We start from the raw sequence: 6,224 nt of genomic DNA on the forward strand, positions 1-6,224 counted from the left end.
TTGGCCTTTACTCTTTGAAAGAGAACTGTCCTAAATTAAAGGAGACTAAGGAGACAACTAAATGCAACGTGAGCTCCTGAATTGGATCTTGATCCAGTAAAAGGTCATTAGCAGGACAATTAACATAATTTAACCAAATTTTGTTACTAATGTTTGCAACAAAGAAACGGGCTAGTATACATTAATAGCACAGTGATGGATCCAAGCAGAGTTCCTTGAATTTAGTTCTGTTATTATAGTTCATGTTAAGCTTTCACAAACCTTAGAACGTGTTACCCATTGAATGCTAATTTTTACAAACCTGGAGTATTACCATCCCCATTATACAAATTAAAACCTTTGATTCAGAGAGATTAAGGGAGTTGCCCAAGACTATTCAGCCAGTAAATGGTGAAGCAGTGAACTGAATTCATTTGTATGATTTGATGCATTTTAGTTATAGTGCTTCTTACTAATGGGCCTTCTCCAACAACTCTATTTTTTCCAAGAAACCACTGCATAGTCATTCCATCATGAGAAGGCTAGAAAGAAAGTTTGCCTAAGGCTAAGATTAGAAGGCTTGATGCCACGGCGTGGTCACTGACCCCACTTCCTACGTACTTTGGAAATTATTGATCATCCATTAAAAAGTAAGATCATGGCTTCCACATTATTTGGCACCAATGAAAATGGACTGAGAACATCATCTTTCAAAAAACACATAGCAAGAGAAAAATGGATTCTATATTATTCTTAATAGAAGTAGGCCATAAGCACTATCTACCATATGTAAAATCTCAGATATTTTATAAACCTGGAATGTTCTACCAATTAGATATAAAGTGATTGGGTTTTCTCTTTCAATGTCAGTGGAATACTAGGCCATGAGTCTTGCTTTCCTGCCTCTCACACACTGTGATTTATGTTCCTGAACAAATTAGACTTAATTTAAGAGCAAATCATCAGCAACAGGTATAATAATCTTGGCAGAACATTTATTTTAATTAATTGCTTTCTGTCTAACGTAGATAGAAGGGTGCTGATGCCATTTACCCTATAAGGATTAGTGTTGTCGTGTAATTAATTTTTTTTCTTCCCCTAGAACTTAAAGTGTCATCAATTTTAAATTACAAAGGCATTGGTTTACTTCATATTTAATCTTAACAATCTAACTTTTACGGCAAGGTTTATAGAAGAAACTTGTGAAAGAATGAGTTTTAACCACTCTGCAGCATTCTAGATTCCTGCTTCCCAAACATAGGCCCTGTTGGGTTCTATGGGGGTTAGTGTTTCGGGGCTAGGAAACTGCAAAACCCTGACCCCATAAACTTGGCAGTGGGTAGCTGTGGAGAATACTTGAATGATTTTAGAACAGTGTTGTTTTTCTTCCCTGTGGAGTTATCAGCTTCACTATTACTTAGTTCAATGAGAGGCAAAAAGAAAAGAAAAATGTCCTCTATGGATGTTAATACTGTAATTGTCAAGGGTATCTTGTAGTACAGTGGTAGAAAACACAGCTAAACAGACTCCGTCTTCTCAAACCTCAGTGTTACTTAGAAATGATTTGATGAGCTTTCCAAAGAAGACACAGAAACAGCTAATAGTAAACCCAAGCAGGGTTCCTAGAGGCAGGGCAGCACAATTCTCATACTAAAATAATTTAGCTACATAATCATGGAATTTTAAATTCTAATGTGTAAACTTTTACGAGGAGAAACACCTTTAAGCCTTTACCTTAGATAGTCCTTCATATTCTAATGAATTAGTTGCTTATTCATCTTTTAAAATGCTACAGGGAAATTTAAGCCTTTCCTACTTAAAGTTTAGTGTGAATTTAGCATATATTCTGTATAAATTCAATAGGAGTGGTAATTAAAGTGTCTACTTTTTTATTTTATTTTATTTTATTGGGGAACAGTGTGTTTCTCCAGGGCCCACACCTCCAAGTTGTTGTCCTTCAATCTAGCTGGGGAGGGCGCAGCTCAGCTCCAAGTCCAGTTGACATTTTCAATCTGTAGTTGCAGGGGGTGCAGCCCATTATCCCATGTAGGAATTGAACTGGCAACCTTACTGTTTAGAGTTCGCGCTCTAACCAACTGAGCCATCTGGCCTCAGTGGCAGTTCATCTTCAATCTAGTTGTGGAGGGCGCAGCTCACTGGCCCATTTGGGAATCGAATTGAGCTCGTGCTCTAACCAACTGAGACATCCAGCCGCCCCCAAAGTGTCTACCGTTTATTTGGTACAATCTCAGGAGGCAGTGAGAATAAACAAAGGTAAAAAAAAAAAAAGCATGAGACTTCCAGTCCAGATGGTGCAGTAGGTAAACACTGTTAGCCTCCTCCCACAACTACATCAAAATTACAACTAAATTGGGCTGGCCCAGTGGCTCAGGTGGTTGGAGCACCATGCTCTAACCCCAAGGTCACCGGTTCGATTCCCACATGGGCCAGTGAGCTACGCCCTCTACAGCTAAGATTGTGAACAGCTCTCCCTGGAGCTGGGCTGCCGTGAGCAGCTGGAGGTTGTGAACTACCGCAGGCTAATGTGGGCTACCGTGTGCTGCCAGGAGCGGCTGGTGGCCAGCTTGAGTGGCTGTCTGCTGCCATGAGCAACCGGCGGCCAGCGTGAGTGGCCAGCAGCCAGTGTGAGCGGCCGGCAGCCTGCGAGAGCTGCTGTCCGCTGCTGTGAGAGGCTGACCAATGACCGGCAACCAACTGCCTCAGCCAGGGGGAGCGCAAGGCTCATAATACCAGCATGGGCCAGGGAGCTGTGTCCTACACAATTAGACTGAGAAACAATGCTTGAACTGGAGTGGGGGGCTGGAGGGGGGGAAGTGGAACAAGGGGAGAAAGTTAAAAAAAAAATTACAACTAAATTACAGAATCATCATTGAGAATCGCTTCAAGTCCAGCTGAACTGAAATCTACAACTAAGGACATACAGAAGCACCCATGTTGAGACTGATAGTAGGGGTGGAGACACAACAGGCTGGTCCCACATCCACGGGTGGTGATTAAAAATCGGGAGGGATATCTCAGCTTCAGAGGTCCCCCCAGAGGCGCAAGGCATCCCTGTCCTGCACCAGGCTCCCAGCCCAGGGTTCCAGTGTCAGGGAGAGAAGTCCCCATAACTTTTAGCTGTGAAAACCAAACCAGAGGAGATTGTGGCTGAGACGGAGGGCTGTTGGAGTCCCAGGTGTTTTCCTTAAAGGGCCTGCATACATACATACTTGCTGATGGACTCACTTGCTCTGAGTTCCAGCACTGAGGCAGCAGCTCGAAAGGTGCCAGGAACAGGGAGGAACTGAGTTTTCTGGTTCCAGAGTAAGGGCTGGAGGGGCAGTTTTCTCCCGGACAGAGGAGCTGGCAGAAGCTAATGTTCTTTTATTGAGGTGGGCACCATGAGTCTCCATCAACCTAGCTAACACCATTCGCCCCACCCTGGTGATTCCCTGAGACCTCCACCCCACCTAACTTGCGGGCCACCCAAGCCGCTCATGTTGCAGACTTTCCTAAAATCTCAGAGGTTCACAAACCCCAAACAAGCAGCATCCGGCCTCGGCATGCCCCATACGTCTTGCTAAGCAACCCCAAGCCTGGCACTAGCAGCAGCCGGCCTCAGCAGCTTAGCCTCTCCTAGGTACCTCCATGCCTAGCAAAAATGGCAACCATCTTCAGATGGTTTGTAGCTCATACACAGTGGCTCAGGACAGGGCAGAGGCAGTAGCTGACCTTGGCCTGCACCAGAGTCACTCCCAAGAGGCCCCAGAACCAACACACCTCCAAACACACCAAAGCACCACCTAACCACCTCCACAAATGATACACCCAAAGGCACACTGGGCAGGCACCAAAGCCATGCTAAAGCAAATCCTGCTCCACAGTGTCAACCCCTGTACAACAGCTCCTCCACGGTATTCATGACCAGTCCTCAAAATCACTCAGCCCGAGGATCAGTCCCTCTGACTGACATGCCAACAGCAATCAAGGCTCAACTATTGGGTTGATGCAAAAGTAGTTGCGGTTTTTGCCATTTTTAACCTTTTAAACCACAATTACTTTTGCACCACCCTAATATGACAGGTGGGCACACAACCCACACAAAGGACACACCTGGAGCACCTGGCTCATGTGACCAGTGAGACTGTGCCATGGCCCCACAAGACACCCACTACATAAGGCCCCTCTACTAAGATGGGGTGACATAGCAGCCCTAAAACACAGAAACAAACACAGGGAAACAGCCAAAATGAGGAGACAGATGTGTCCCAAATGAAAGAACAGAACAAAGCTCCAGAAAAAGAACTAAGCGAAATGGAGATCAGCAATCTATCAGACACAGAGTTCCAAACACTGGTTATAAGAATGCTCAATGATCTCTGGGACAACTTTAACAGAAAAAAAGATAGGAAGCATAAAAATGGAGGTAGAAACCACAAAAAAGAACTAGTCAGAAACAAAGGATACAATAATGGAAACGAAGAATATACTACAGGGAATCAAGAGATTAGATGAAGCAGAGGATCCAACCAGTGATGTAGAAGATAAGGTAGCAGAAAAAACCCAGCCAGAACAGCAAAAAAGAAAAAAGAGTAATTAAAAAAAAAAGACAGTTTTAAGGGGCCTCTGGGACATCAAGCATACTGACATTCGCATCATAGAGCTACTAGGAGAAGAGAGAGCAAGGAATTGAAAACCTATTTGAAGAAATAATGATGGAAAACGTCCCCCCAACCTGGTGAAGGAAATAGACATACAAACCCAACAAGTGCATCCCAAACAAGACGAATCCAAACAGGCCCACACCAAGACACACAATAATTAAAATACCAAAGCTTAAAGACAAAGAAACAATCTTAAAAGCAGCAATCTTATAAGAGCCAGTCTTATTTTACTATAATATAAGACCTGGTCTATAATATATAATATAAAATACTAGGTCTTGCATTAATTTTTGCTCCAAAAGACGCATTAGAGCTAATGGTCCGGCTAGGTCTTATTTTCAGGGAAACGGGGTAGTTACCTACAAGGGAGCTCCCATAGGACTGCCAGCTTATTTCTCAACAGAAACTTTGCAGGCCAGAAAGGATTAGCATGAAATATTCAAAGTGATGAAAAGCAAGGACCCACAACCAACATTATTCTACCCAGCAAAGCTATCATTTAAAATTGAAGAGGTAAACAACTTCCCAGACGAGATAAATCTAAAGGAGTTCATAACCACCAAACCAGCATTACAAGACATGTTAAAGGAACTTCTTTAAGAAGATAATGGATTAAATGCTCCAAACAAAAGACACAGGGTGGCTGAATGGGTAAGAAAACAAAACCCTACATATTCGTATGCTGCCTACAAGAGACTCACTTCAGATCAAAAGACACAGACTCAAAGTAAAGGGATGGAAAAAGGTATTTCATGGAAATGAAAAAAAAAAAAGGCTGGGGTAGCAATACTCATACCAGACAAAATAGACTTTAAAACAAAAGCTATAACAAGAGACAAAGGACCCAGTAATCCCACTTCTGGGTATTTATCCAAAGAAATCCCAAACACTATTTCAACGGGATGTGTGTGTCCATATGCTCATTGCAGCATTATTACAACAGCCAAGACATGGAGACAACCTGAGCATCCATCAATGGATAAATGAATAAATAAGAGGTGGTACATGTATACTTGGAAGATTCTTCAGCCATGAAAAAGAATGAAATCTTGCCATCTGCAAAAACATGGATGGACTGTGCTGAGGGTATTATGCTGAGTGGAGTGAGACAGAGAAAGACCAATGCCGTATGGTTTCACTTACATGTGGAATCTAAAGAACAAAATAAATGAACAAACAAGAGACTCATAGAGAACGTTTTGATGGTTGCCAGATGGGAGGGGTCTTTTTTTGGGGGGGGGGTGTGAAAAAGGGCAAGGGATACAGAAGTACAAATTGGTAATTACAAAGTAATCATGGGGATGGAAAGTATAGCATAAGGAATATATTGCAATAACTATGTGTGGTGTCAGATGGGGAACCAGATTTATCAGGGTGATCATTTCATAAGTCACATAAATGTCTAATCACTATGTGGTACACCTGAAACTAATATAATATTGTTTGTCAACTGTAATTGGCAAATTAAAAATTATTTTAAAAAATAACCAGAAAAATCAACCAATTTTTTTAAAAAGCATGAAACCAGTTGTATAACAAAACAGACAATTCTGATTAAATAAAACCCTGTTTAGTGATGGT

This window comes from Rhinolophus hipposideros (genome assembly GCF_964194185.1).
Source record: "Rhinolophus hipposideros genome assembly, chromosome: X".
Lineage (NCBI taxonomy): Eukaryota > Metazoa > Chordata > Mammalia > Chiroptera > Rhinolophidae > Rhinolophus > Rhinolophus hipposideros.